The sequence below is a fragment of the Trachurus japonicus genome, chromosome 6 (assembly GCF_045865225.1).
Source record: "Trachurus japonicus isolate A0001 chromosome 6, Traja_1.0".
Classification (NCBI taxonomy): Eukaryota; Metazoa; Chordata; class Actinopteri; order Carangiformes; family Carangidae; genus Trachurus; species Trachurus japonicus.
The window spans coordinates 596,700-611,557 of NC_140912.1; the positions used below are offsets into that span (position 1 = coordinate 596,700).

Consider the following 14,858-nt stretch of genomic DNA (forward strand, 5'->3'; position numbering starts at 1 on the left):
TCCACGACAAGTTTATAAGCTGTAACGTTCCACAGCAGCCTGTGGAGGCTTGTGCTGGAATTCTTGGTGGGGTCCGTCCTTTACATCTCCATCCCTGTTACGAGCAGAATAAAAGCCGTGCGGATGATATTTGCTGAGCTATTAGACATCACGAGTGGGCAGCGTCGCTGTGCCAACACAGAGTGGGATGTGTGGCCGAGAATTTCTTAAGCTCTATGCAAATAGGAGGAGGATGCTTAACTAGAAAGCATTCAAGTACATACTCCTTCCTGAATTCCCTGTGATTTTGGCGAGCCTACGCGCTGCCGGTGGAGCGCTGCCCACCTCCTGTTGTTCGGCGAACAGGAAAGGGAAGCACCGGTCCTTGTTATGTGCTGCCACTGGGCCACCGACTACCTCTCAAACATCTGCTGCCCATCCAAAGTTGGCCGGGGCTTCAACGGGGCCTGGAGGCTCTCGGTGGCGAGGACGGCCTCTCCAGACCCTCTTCAGCAGGAACAAAATGTGTGTTCAAACAAGAGGCTCCAGCACCAGAATTTCTATTGTGGGTCTCTTCGGGCATAACCCTGCATCACCCCCCTAACACTGCAAGAAAGAGGCTGGAACAGCCGCCCCACCAGTGTAGACGGGGGGGAAAACAGACCCCCTTTGTTCCCCCTGCCCCTTCTCAGCGTCGACTGAGGTACATGATCCACCCCCTCCTCCCCCCTCCACAATCCTGGAAGCTTCAAAACAGTCCCACTTTTTTACTTTCCCTCCCTTTGCTTCTTCAATTGGGGCGGGGCAAGACAGCAAGACATCTTAAAGACCCCCTCCCATGAAAATCGTGTTTTTCGTGCTTTTCACATGTTCCTGTGGCATTTCTCTTGTGTTAGAGGACATATCAGCAGAAAAGGAAGTGCAAAATTGCATTTCTGAGTTTTTCTGCCTTCAAATTGCTGTGAACCAATGGCAGACGCAAACTGGCAGTTTCAGGGAGACTGGGGTTGACGTGTCACAACCCCAGGGGAGGGCACTAGTGCTACAAGCTCCCGCCCCGCTCTGCATCTGGCTCAGAGGTGAAAGGCTTGACAGCTCAGTGTAGCTGTACAGCGCAGTCTCCGCCCGCCCTCCAGAGGTGCATTGCTAATGAGCTGCTGGTGCTGTGCAGAAGGAGAACCCTGGGAAATGGCACAGGTTTTGTGATTTTGGCTAAAAACTTCATAATCACAATTAAAGACCACAGAGAATGTTTTAAAATAAACAAAAATGGTCGCGGGAGGGGGACTTCATATTAAAAAATGCTTGGAGAACACATGTCAAACCTCGTCTTCATTTGTTCACCTCAGGTCCCTTAATTCAAGGTTGACTAGTGGGAGTCAGATCCAGTGCTACACAGAGCCAGTTAACCTGTCAGGCAGTCTGCCGGGAGCAGAGGGAACACAAAACCCACAATATTACATTCCATTATCCCGACCTCCCACTTCAAAAGGAGGAATCTATTGCCGTCGCTCTGTGGCGGTCGGTGTGGACAGAGAGGAGCGTCTCTGAATGCTTTGTTCTCACTAAGGGGTGTAATAACCCGATGTGGGCGATAACAGCGTTCCCCGGGCAACCTTGAGTGATTGAGCTTGATGACTGTCATGGTGTAAAAAGCTCTGGTGTAATGATTCAGTCACAGTGAAGCATCCAGGGACACCCGCACTGACCGCTACTCATCCGCCATCTGTCCAAACTGCCTACTGCCCAAAAATTACAAGCTAATCTAAAAGTGCAGCAGCATACCACAGTGTAAAGGGCTGCAAACTGACCACTTTATTACAGTAATCACTGGTTTATATGTTCAGTTATTCTTTTGGTTTAGAAAACATCCAGAAATAGTTGTTTTTCACGAAGTTGACATTTTCAGCAGTCTGAAACCAAAGGATACAGTGTTTTTGTTTGGTAAAATGAGTCAGTCAGGAAAATTGTTGCCAATCTTCAACCAATCACTGAATCAACAAATCGTTTCCTTTCAATATGCCAAAGCATCACAGGGCTGCGACCTCTGTTTGTTTCATCTCCAGTTTTCTTTGTCAATTATGTTTTGATGATTTGATCAGTCTTAAACTGACAGAGAAAGTGAAGTGTCCATCGAATAGTCTTTTTGCAGTGACAAAACACAGAAAAGAGCAGTAAATCCTCACATTTCAGAAACTGAAACCTGGATATTTTTCACACTTTGTCTTGATGAATATCTTAAATGATCGGGTCTGCAACCTGATCGTTGCAGCAGACCCGATCAATATTCATTATTCATCGTTATAGATTAGTCATTAAGAATTTATGTCATGTTTTGTCCAAGCAGCATCAAGACCCAAATTTACAATTACACGAAGCAGAAAATCCTGAAAATCTTCACTTTGGAGAGGCTGGAACTGCGACATGTTTGGAAGTCGCTTAAATGATTCATCAATTATCAAAAGACTTGCTGAATAATTTCCTCTCTGTCGACTCATCAACTGATTCTTTCGGGGAAAACTTAGCATAAGTCACCGAAGCGGCAGATAAAAGAGGAAAGAACAAAGCAACCGCACAGCTTCAAATCTAATTTACTCAGCCAACCCGTCTGAGTCCATCTCTGAGCAACACATAAATCACCTGGCATTCATTTTTCACAGTGATCTGTCTGTCACCATCACTCCTCTTAATATAATACAGGTCTAGGATGTAAACATCAACAGTTGCAGCTGTGTGGAGTGGATTCGCAGGAACGTGTCAATCCCCATTAGAGCTGCTGCCTAACTGAGTGTGAAACCCTAATTGCGCCAACCAGCTTGCAACCATGCAGACCCCACTCACAGAGGGACACAGAAAGTGAAACACACGTGTGTATGTATGTGTGTGTGTGCATGTGCGTGCGTGTGTGTATATCTTTCTTTACATGTCCTCATGCCCCTTGCATATATTTGTCCAAATTACCACCAAGCAAAGTGTTCAGGCAGCCGTGAAGCGGGCGGGGACACCTCTCCCGCTGCGGTCCTCTAATGAGGCGCTCATCAGTCCCAAAATGAGACGAACATGACTGTGACAAGGAGGTGCAGGCGTTGTCAGAGCGCTGAGCTGCTGTGTGTGACGGGGGGGGGGATCACCGGGAAGAATCACCCACACCGCGGTGACACTAATGGATAGGCATGGGCCTCCGTCAGGTCCCCGGAGGTTCGGCCTCATCACAGCTGAGCAGCACAGCTCTTCTATTCACAACGGCTGCTGGATCGTCTCCACTCAAAAAGTACACGTGTCTCTCCAGAACACACTCAATCATTCAGTCAATCAGCCGCAGTGACCAATGATGGCACGTTATTGAACTTGGCCCTGTGCAACTGTGCATGAAAAAGAAATTACTGTGCCACTTTATTATCTTCAACTGGGATCTCTCAGTTTTAATAGCCGGGCTCAGTGCTGTCTTCCACTATAATGAAAACACTGTTGTGGCTGACATATCTGCTGGAATCTGAGAACATACTGTACCAGTAAACAGGAAGTCAGATGACGACAAAAACCTCAATCACAGGGTCAGATGATCAGATATGTTTTGAACCAGCTCCTGGGTCAATTAAACTAGGGAGAGTAAATGAACTGCAATGATCCCCCAAACCATCCACTGTAAACATCAGCTGCTGTTCACAGACCAACACCAGTTCAACCTACTACAGTATGAAGTATGAAGCACCTGTGACCTAACTGTCTGATGGAGAGCTGAAACTATTCATTTTTATTATTGAAAAAATGCTGTTTATTTTCTAGGGCTGCCCCCCAAATAGTCGACCAAGCACTGGTCGACCAAAAAATCATTAGCCAAACAAAATCTCATTGGTCAATTGGTCGTAGGAAAAACAAAAAAACATTTGGAGCCGTGTCTTGTCAAAATTAAGTCAAAAGCAATATGATTTTGATTTAAAGGGATAGTTCAACATTTTGGCAAATGGGCCCATTGCCATAATCCCTATAGTCATAACAGTAGGTTCGTTACCTTTATTTGTCGGTGTAAGCTATTTTTAGAACGGCGGAGCAGAGCCATGAGCTGCTCAGAGCTACGCTACAGAGGCTAATGGGATTTCTTGGTTTCCCTCATCAAACTCATCAAATACACAATCCAAAAACTCCAAAACGCTCTGATGACCTGCACATTCATCACCCTATGAGATAATAACGTAACGTTACGAGACTGCGTTGTTTTAGAGGTAAATTCATGCAAAACCGCTGATGCGCATTGCCTTCAGGGACAGTTTTTCAGCAAGCAGTCTCTGTATTTACCTCGACAACGGCTCCGTCTCGTAACGTTCTGTTATCATCTCATATCGTGGTGAATGTGCAGGTCACAACTTGTCCACCAGAGTGTTTTGGAGTTGTTGGATTGTGTATTTGATGAGTTTGATGAGGGAAACCAAGAAATCCCATGAGCCTCCATAATGTAGCTCTGAGCAGCTCACGGCTCCGCCGTTCCAAAAATAGCTTGCACCGACAAATAAAGGTAACAAACCTACTGCTATGACTATAGGGATTATGGCAATGGGCCAAAACGTTGTTGTTGTTGTTTTTTCAAGGCACGGCAGATCTCTCTCTCTTTTTATTCAAAAGCGACTTTTACCGATCATGTTGTTACAGACATTTTTGGTTTAGAGACTCCGATGTAAAAGTATGTATCAGCGCTGTTTTCAACAATTAGCAGGTGCTGTCAGCGGTCGATTAGTCGACTAATCGCCATAAATGACGACTACTGGTCGACCAAGAAAATCTTTGGTCGGGGGCAGCCCTATTATTTTCTTGGTGTATGACATGTCAGAAAATGTATAATTTTTCCAACAAAGAGTGGAATCAAACTGTCACATGTGAGAAGCTGGAACCAGAGAATTTGTAACATTTCTGCTTGAAAAGGGTCGATTTTGCCAATTTGTTCAACACACAACTAATCAACAGTCATGTCTGTTACACTCATCAGAAAACCCATCAAAGCTAAATCAGAGAAATTATAGACCAGACTTCAAACTCAGACCCGCATCAAGCCATTAAATCAAGTGAAATTGTTGAGTTTTTCAATGCCATTCAATGGAAAGGTCTTTGAGTTTCTTCTTTTTTAAATGTCTATACCATACTATTAACTTCTAATGTCTGTCACGCTGACTGCACTTATTTGTTAAGGAATGTGAATATCCTTGAATCTCTGAATACAGCAAATAAACCGTCCTTGGTTAATTCATCAAAAGAAAAGTCTCTCAAGTTCACATCAGTTCCTCAGAGAAATGATGTCATTGTCATCACCAGAAGTGACACAGAACAAGTCTCTCTATCTATGAGACACTTTGTCTGGTCCATGTGGTTGGCGGAGTTCACAATGCCACAGACGGCAGCTTACAGAAGGAGCGTTGATCATTCTCGCAAAAAATACTCGGCGTGTTTCCCCGGCCCACGGAGTAAAATTAGTGGCATTTTCCCTCCCAACACCCAAGCTTTTCCCATAGCCCCCGGCCCGGGGAGCGGAGCTGCTGCTGCCCCGCCACTGGTTTTTCAGGTCAGCAGTGTGACTGACTGCTGCTCTCACAATAACTCCGGCCAACGTGTGTCATGATAATCCCTGAGTTATGCAAATCTGCCAGGCCTGGTGGTGCCGTTTGTGCTGAGGGTGAAAGTAAAGATGGCAGCCAAATGTAGGCCACTATCTTGTCCTGATTTCTCCACATTTGTGAAATGAGCTCGAAAAGTCCTGTCAGTGGAGCTCCGGTGGCCGTGGAGTGATGGCTGGCTCTTTCTCTCTCTCTCTGGGCTCTGGCTACATCCTGACTCACCACAATTCAAACTCAGACTGAGTGAGAAGGCCTCCGAAAAAAATAAAGAAAATTTAAAAAAAGCTCACAAACAGTCCCGGACGTGCATCTGTAAAGCGTTGTCACACATTTTGCCGCCTGTTTCTGAATGAATGCAAAGCAGACATAAGGCAAAGGATAGGGGGGACATTGTTATCTTCTTAAACAGATTAACAGTAGTCTGCCCGGGGTGAATAAACATTACTAGAAAGTGTGTCAGCCCTCTCAGAGAGCAGTATGAGCGGGAGCCTCAGACAATGAAGAGGGGGTCATTAGCATTGTATTAATGTGGCTATCTGAGCAGTTAGAGAAAGTGTGCAGCTATAGGCATGTGTGTTTGGGTGTGTATGAGTGAGAGTGTCTGGGGATGAGCAAAGGGGGGAGAGAGAGAGGAGGGAGGGGATGAGGAGGGGGGGAGGGTCCCCCCTTGACTGGAGCTTTGACCAAGAGGAGACAGAGGGGGGAGGAGGAGGGGGAGGAAGAGGGGATTGAGTGAGAATGGAGGGAGAGGAGAGGAGTGGGGGTCTTCCAGTGAAGCATTGTGAGATACATGGTGAATCAGAGAGTGATGTGAGTGTGATGAGGGGAAATTAGAGCAAATAAACTGAGTGGTCAGTCAAAACAAGACAGAGTGTGTGTGTGGAATTAAACATGTGGGGAGGAGATCAGCTTAGGACATGAGGGATTTTGTGTATGATGACAGCAATGTCATCAACACAAAACACACATACACACACAAAAAAAAAAACAGCTGCTGTCAAATACAGCAGGTCTGTCTGTCTTTTCTTCAGCGTGGTGGGAACAGAACAGATCGTATCACAGGTTCAAGCGGAGCAGTGACAGTACAGTGTCTCAGCATCTTCTCCAGCAGCTCGCCTCGCCGTGTGTCCGGCTGTAGGGTTTGACAGCCGTGCACACCTGCACCTGCTCCCCCCGCTGATGACCACCGAGCTGCCGCCTCGTCTTGAGAAGTGCGGCTGTGTATTTATAGAGATTCAGCTTTGAAAACAACCCCCGCGCGCACTGAGAGGAGAAGGAGAGAGAGAAAAAAAAAGCTGCAAAGAGCTCAGTGATTTTCCGGGCAGCCTTTCAGCATCCAGCTGAGTGTACCCCGGCTACTCCCCCCCCACCACCACCAGCACCAGCAGCACCACAAACTCCTGACACTGAACTGGAAGCTACACGACACGTGTTTATCGTGAATGGCATCGTTTAACTCACCTTATCTCTTCTCCTCCGCGGTGTGAACACACGAAGCCCGCTCTGCTCTCTCCGCTCCCCGGCCACGTAGCGCGACTCTCGGCTGTTTATTTACGTGCAGTCCCGTCCAGCGCCAGAGCCTCCCGCACTTGTCTCCTCTGCCTCAGTCACTGGTCCTCCTCTCCTCTCCTCTCCTCTCCCACCAGTTCACTGACACACACATACAAGCGGGCGGGGGCGCGCAGCAGCGCTCCGGGGCGTGCGCACGCCCTGTGCGCGCACTGCAGCGCCGCTGCCGATGTATGGTGGCCTCAAGGAAGAAAAAAAAACAAAAACATTGTAGCAAATTGTTATCCAAAATATTCCCGCTAATAATACCTACAGTAGTGTAACCCCCTGCACAGATGGACAACAGCTGGACCACTTTTAGGATAAAACAAGCCAAAAGTTGTCTTTTAATGCTCAGCAATGTTCTTTTCTGTTATTTAACAGCAGGGAGCAGCTTTTCAATTTAGCTGCTGTATAATCATTGTTAGGTTTAAGCGTCATGAAAATGCCAAAAGCACTAGCAATGTTCAACACAGAAATAATTCCAAGCCTTAAAGGCTCAATAATCCCTCACATTTTCATTAACAGGCAGGAAAAAAAGTGAAGTGAGGTGAAAACAAAACTGGAGTAAAACATCAAACCCACTACAATTGGTTGGATAGGAGTACTTTCACTGTTTAGACACTGAACTTCATCCCAGCTGTTGTGGATCTTAATTGCTTGGAGCCATTTGCATGCCCTGATACACTCTCTCATTTTGCCCTGAGAGCAGGATTGCACTAATAATCATACAGTAGCCTGCGGGATCAACCAAGACTCTGCAGGGTGAGGTCATGTGACTTTAAAAGCGACATTTTCCCTTTCGTTCAGTCTGCTGCCATGCTCTCCTTTTCTCAGTGCATGTCACACACATGCATTATCCCAGGCTTAGCAATGGTAGCCATCTGCAGCCATAGCACCAAACACACAGAGAGCAAGTGATGCAGTTATTACTGGGATAAGCCTGGTTTGGCAAGAATACAGGGTTTTCTGGTTGGAGTTGCCATCGAGACACTGGTTGATGGAGATTAGCTAAAATTAGGCTGAGGCACAGATCTGAAGCAAGATGATAATGTGTTGACAGTTAATAATCGTTTTCAAATGTGCTGAGGAGCACTTCATCAGAAGGTGCCTAAAGAATGAAACTAAATTGCCTTTTCAAAGGATAAAATCCATAATCCCCTCCAACGTTTTGTCACTTTCTTCGCTTCTCCATCTTTTCTATTGATATGTGAAACATAATTTCTAAAGGCGTTCTGCTTAAATAAACAGCAAGGACTCAAATCTGACTGGAAATCGAAAGAAAGAGGAGCTGACATGCAGCCAAGGTCATTTTCTGGACGTAATCCCCCGTGTGGAAAGCAGCAGTTTCCCTAATCAACCAGGGACCAGGGAATTCTTTTCCACATCTGCCTTCCCAGTGCCACACTGGAAGTATTGTAATTGCCCTTGCCTCTCATTTCAGAACGCCTCCAGATACGTCTGAATACCTTTAGAATCTCATTATAATATTCTCTTAATTTCCCCAATGCATATTATCCATAAAATACTCAATGGGATTTTTATAAGTTCATGGACACAGCACCATGGAAACAAAGTTGGCGCTTTGCAGCTTGCAAAGTGGATATTTTGTCAGGGCTTTGTGTTGGAATGCAAGAAAAAAAGAAACACCAGAGAAGACATCGTCTCTGCTTCACTGGTAACTCCAATTATTGTGCCCATTACTGCGGCAGCTCCTTGAAGTCCTCTGCTCGCCGAGATGCAAAACTTCACACATGGCGTGGGTATTGTGCAGGAGAGACAGAGTCATCACTTGGCCTGTTTTCTTCACTGATTCAGTGTTATTTCTCTATTCTTTCCAAAACAAAGTGGATAACAGATGCAGCACCGAGCCAAGCCAACCATGAAACGGCCTGGCTCCCATCAGAGGTGATGATTAAGTAACACAGATTCAACAGAGATCAGCAGGCTCGGATCACAGCAGCCTGAAACAGCATCAGTCAGAATCCAGAATGCAGTCTTTTGGTTATGATGAAACAAGAGCTCGGTTTTAACAGTGCTGTTTATCTGTTGTGTGAAAGTTTACCACTCTCTCAATGTCGTCATCTTGTGTTTGTCCTTCTATCACTTGTGCATCTGCCAGTTGTTGTTGTTTTTTCCAAATGTGGCGATCATATTTTAAATTAAACTCTTTATGTCGTATCTGAAAATCAGCCGCTCGCTCCAGAACTAATTAAGTGCTAATGAGCTGGGTGTGTGTGCTGAGGCTAAATGTTAGGTGTAATTGAGTAGCAGCCACCCTGAGGGTAGAACAGTTGTTACATAACAGCGGAAGATGGGGAGAACAACAGTACCTGTCAAAACCTCCTCGAGATACGCTCCAGACAGGCAGCGGAGAGGCGTATTGATATTCAGAGTCTGGAGGTTTGGCCAAAGGTGCAAGAGAAATCCAATTACTGATGTGATTACTGCTGGGGGACGAGTTCATGAGTCAGATCTGTTTACATCAGAGGGGGATGCATTTCCTCCCTCAGTCTGCTGTTTCATTACATTATGACTTCTCTATATTGAGTGGGAGCAGCCTTTACTGGATGCCTAATCATGTTAACTCACAGGGGGGCAAACGCCTGACATGAATCCACTAAATACAGCACAGTGACAACACGTGGAGCACCTGTGCCCCAGTGGGTAACATGTTGAATATCTAATCCATCCATCCATCCATCCAACCATCCATCCATCCATCCATATAGGGCAAGGGATGGTACAGTACTTGCTGAACGTCACCAGCCTGACAGAGACTTTACATATAGAGTCAAACAACCTCACATTCACATTCATGCCTAAGGGCAATTAAGTGTTTCCAATCCACCCTAATGTGCATGTCTTTGGATTGTGAGAGTAAGGCTGAGAACCTATAGAGAACCCATACAGGCACAGGAAGAACATGCAAATACCACCAAGAAAGGCCCCAGGCCTGGGAATCAAACACACAACTTTATTTCTGAGAGGCAACAGTATAAACCCCAGTAGTTACCCCCGTGCTGCGCTATGTTGAATAATACTGGAAACATCGCACATGTGAATCATTGGTTTGTGTTTTGATAGGCTTTTTCTTACTACATATAGTGAGAAATATTTGTAACGTATACCGCGGGTATAGTCACAGTCACGAGGTACCAGTGAGGAGAAGTAACAACATCTGGCGGTTAGCGGTACTGAAGTTAAACTCACTCACCCATAAGAGACGTGCTAACCCACTTACCAAGTGGCCATTGACCTCTTGGTGAAACGGTTAGCCTCGTCGCCTGCGGTGTGGGAGACCCGGGTTCACAACTCGCTCAGGGCAGGTCACAGAACAACTTCGGTCATATATATGGGCTAGGCTTAAGACCTTCCTCTATAACAGAGCTTTTAGTTAGGGCTGGTTCAGGTAGCTCTGAACCATTTTATAGCTACGCTGCTATAGGCTTAGACTGCTGGGGGACACATCTGGTTACATGGAGCCCTCTCCTCTCCTCTCCTCTCCTATTTTCTCCTTTCCTCTCCTCTTCTCTCCTCTCCGCATATTTTGAACTGTCATTATCATTATCTGTTGCATTTTGTAGTTTGGCCTTGGTGTCTCCACTCTCTGTGTTTCCACAGATCCACCGGAGCTCCATCGCCCCCCTACCCCCTCTTTTCTCCCCTGCTGTTATGTAAACCGGCCTGCGCTCCCCTCCTATGCACCAGTCTGTCATCAGGTACTCCCATTACTGTAAGCTGGCCTGCCCTCCCTGCTTTTCCTTCCACCAGAAGCTGCCTTAATCAACTCTTGTTAACATTTCTATGTTTTCCACATTCTGTGTTATAAACTGTTTTCTTGTCTGTAACAACATCTATTGCACGTCTGCCCGTCCTGGGTGAGGGATCCCTCCTCTGTTGCTCACCCTGAGGTTTCTCCAATTTTTCCCTGTTAAAAGGGTTTTCTATGGTGTTTTTCCTCAGTGGATGTGAGGGTCTAAGGGCAGAGGATGTTGTTATGATGCCTTGTAAAGCCCTTTGAGACAAACTGTTTTTTAAAAACGGGCTATACAAAAAAAAATTGCCTTACCTTGCCTTGCCTTGCCTAGGGCTGGGGCCCTTCTATATGGAGTTTGCATGTTCTCTCCGTGCATGTGTAGATTCTCTCTGGGTACTCCGGCTTCCTCCCACAGTCCAAAGACATACAGGTTAAGTTAATTGGCGCCTCTAAATTGCCCACAGGTTTTGAATGTGAGTGTGAATGGTCATCTGTCTGTCTGTAAATGTCCCTGTGATTGACTGGGGACCTGTCCAGGGTGTACCCGCCTTGCCCTAAGTCAGCTGAGATGGCTCCAGCTCCAGCTCCCCTGTGACCCTAGTGAGGATAAGCGGTACAGAAGATGAATGAATAAATTAATGAATATTTATATATATATATACTTTGTGATAATTTAATATCACTTGCGAACCATGAATGAAAAGACTGTAATGAATATCATCTTTTCTGTTAACAAGTTCAAGCTCTTGGCCATGGTCAGCACATCTGTGTTTTTACAGCACCATTCACTCCATGATGTTCTTCATTCAGCCCTGGGAATGTGTTTTTAATGACCACATATCTGGGTTTAATTATTCCTCACTGCTGTGTCAGAGTGTGAACTTGCTCTGAAAAGATGCCACCGGACCAAATTAAAAAGTAGAAAACACGTAAGGTCACCACTGAAAGTCGAAGTCATCAACCTCAGCGCCTGAATAAAAAGAAGCAAAGTCAGTGCATAGACAGCTTATAGTATTAACTCTAAATCCTAGAGTATGTGGGAAGACCTGTCTCACAGTTTGAAGTTAATAAACTGTCCCTTAGCTTTAAAAAAAAAACACATCTATGCTCTTTGCAGTCTCTCAGAAGCTTTGGTGCACTGAAAAAAGCTCCTTGATAATTTGTCACGGGGTTAACAGTTCTCCTTTATATTCTGCACCCATGACCTTCAGTGAAAGCCACAAAAGAAATCATTTAAAATATGTGTAACATGTTTGAGTGCAGTAAGGTGAATGCAGTGTGTAATGGCTTTCTCCTTATTCACTTAAGTCACTGTAGAGCAGGATGTTCCCAAGGTTAGACCAGATTCAGTGAAGTGACCAGAGGAGCAGGCCAGGCTCCCACAGATCACATAAAGATTTACTAATGGATGTGTATTTACAACATAGTGGACAGAGGATGCACTCAGATGCACTCATCTTGTCACACTGCTCCCTACAAGGTCAGCAGCAAAGAGGTGTGATCCACACCTTCTGGAAATTCATGCAACCAGGGATGCTATGCTAAAAAACAGCCTTCACTATCAGTCTGCTACTAATTGGAGTTTAATTTATTAACCTTCATGATTATGTCTGTGTTTTTATTTGTTAGTTTGTAATTCTCATATCTGTGTGAATCCATGTGTTGTTCTTAAATTAGTAGTCGGAAAATCTATACAGGTTTTCACCTGTATAGATTATACTACACGTAGATGGAAACTGAAATGTCAACATATTCTTCATATCATCAGATATTGATAGAACACACTAACCAATGTGTTCTAATTGTCCTCTTTTTGTATTGTGCATGATAGTATTGATGGGAGATTGTGGGAGGAAACAGTGCAGGGATTCTTAATCTGCTGCTTATCTGATGATTAGCTGCACTGTGTTGTAAGACTGGTGACTCTCCAGTCCATTCTCCAAAAATCTGATTTTCCACTTGCAGGATATGAGTTATATTGTTGTTGAGAAAAAGGCATCTCTTGAATACTTTATATTGATTATCTAAGTATTTAAGTGTCAATAAATGAATCTGGCAGCATATCATGGAACAACAACTTCCTCTCTTTCTGTGTGATGAGTCTATATTTAGGCTACTGCTGCTTTGCTTTTGTGTGTTAACTAGAGAAAGCTGTTAACCACATAATCATTTTCAAAGCACAGAACCTGTTACATTAGAGGAGATGAAAGCCCTTCATCAACTAATGATAGAGTTATTCTCTATTTTTTTGATATTCAAGATGTTATTTTTTTGCTGGGTTAACAATCAAACTAATATTTGTTAATGATAAAAAAAATTATATTCTTCTTTTATTCAAATGTTTTCCATGATTCTTTAATGTGACCTCTTGTATTCCTTTTGAATGACCTACATCCTGTGTTCTCTCCTCTACAGACCAGTGTTGATGCTGTTTGTTGTGTCCTCTGCCTTCTGCGGCCATCGCTGTGTTTTCATGCGTGTAAACAGTCGGTGGAGAGCCGTGTCAGTATAAGGTGTTTACGCTGGAGGGAAATGTGATCCATCACTGGCTGGGGCTTTTACCCAGGTGTCTGAGCACAGCCTTGCACAGTCATCTCATCTCGCCTTCCTCTCATTTATGACAGACAGCTCAGGGATGGGCCTTGAGATTACCCTCTCCTGGAAGATACAACCTTTACACACACAGAGAGAGAAAAAACAACTTATATTTGAGAAAGAAGGAGAACAGATACTGGCTGTTCCTGATGCGCCTACTGTGGTGATTTTCTATATTAGTATTTGAAGCTAATCAAGCTACGCACCTTGAAAAATTGAGGTGAGGGTGCATATCAGTCCAGATCTCTGTTGGAATAATTATGTAGTCATGTGTACAAGTTAGCAACTTAATATCTGCACGTCCCTGCGATGATCCACAGCAGCTTTCCTCAGATCACAATCAGCTAATCTTCATATAATTAGGAGGCAGGATGCAGCGAGGTTTGGTGATGGGTTTTTAATTACATACACTCTCAAACAGTCTTTATACACGATCAACAGGAGAACAGTGGAATTATATTAATCTGGGTAATATCTGTGTCCATTTTTTTTTACAACAGGTCCTCCGGGGCCAGTTATACAGTACTTGACCAGGTTTAACACGAAAATGAACATTTGCAGTGCATTTTTTTTTGTTGAAAAGCAGCAACACAGTATAATTTTTTTCAGCCATGAAAAATCAATAAGCGGGTGCCTCTTTTAAGTCAGTCTCAGCTAAAGCCTGAATGATTTCAACAAATGTTACAGTGAAGCAGAGTGGGGACTAAAACACAGCACTTCAAGGTAGAAAGGGCAAAAAGCGGCTTTTGAGAGGGGGCATCAAAGGGAATGAGGGCAGACTGAAGACAGCAGAAAATGTGCATAGCCGGTGGGGAATCCATAAAACCAAACAATCAAGCACACAATGATAAAAGCATTTGAAGCAACTAAAGTCAAACACTTTGAGGCTATATGATACATAAAAGTACATCCTTATGACAATCAGGGTCCATCTGGATATTTATTCAAATGTTATATACCTGTATATTTTTTTAGTGTATTACAATTAAATATGCAACTTCCATTTTGACTTGTCTCTGTGTAAAATGTAACTCTAACATGCATTTACATAAAACTGACTGTATGTAATACAGTAACACTTGAAGTGGGCCCTCATGCACCAATGTTACTATTATATATAAACACTGACAAGTCGCTGCATTGTTAAATGTGCAAATTTTAAGTCATTACAACGGAGAAATGTCAGACCTTGATTAGTCTATTTAAAAAAAAAAAAGAAAAGAAATTTCTCATCTTTTCTTTTGACATTATTACATGTTGGCAACTTAGCTTAACAAATACTTACATTACATTTCTTCCTATATAACCCATCTACAGATTTTTCTGTTAAAATACAAATACAGGTTCATGAGGATATATTGGTTGTCATAACA

The 14,858-nt window shown here is 44.1% G+C and overlaps 1 protein-coding gene across 17 annotated transcripts in view; it reads right to left on the bottom strand.

Annotated features, from left to right (window-relative positions):
• LOC146985274 (neuronal cell adhesion molecule-like) overlaps positions 1 to 7,201 on the bottom strand; it is an 89,989-nt gene extending 82,788 nt beyond the window's left edge. For all 17 annotated transcript variants that reach the window (XM_085778157.1, XM_085778145.1, XM_085778152.1 and 14 more), the window contains exon 1: positions 7,044 to 7,201. The gene's annotated coding sequence lies outside the window, so the exon portion shown is untranslated. The remainder of the gene's footprint in view (positions 1 to 7,043) is intronic.
• Positions 7,202 to 14,858: the final 7,657 nt, after the last annotated feature.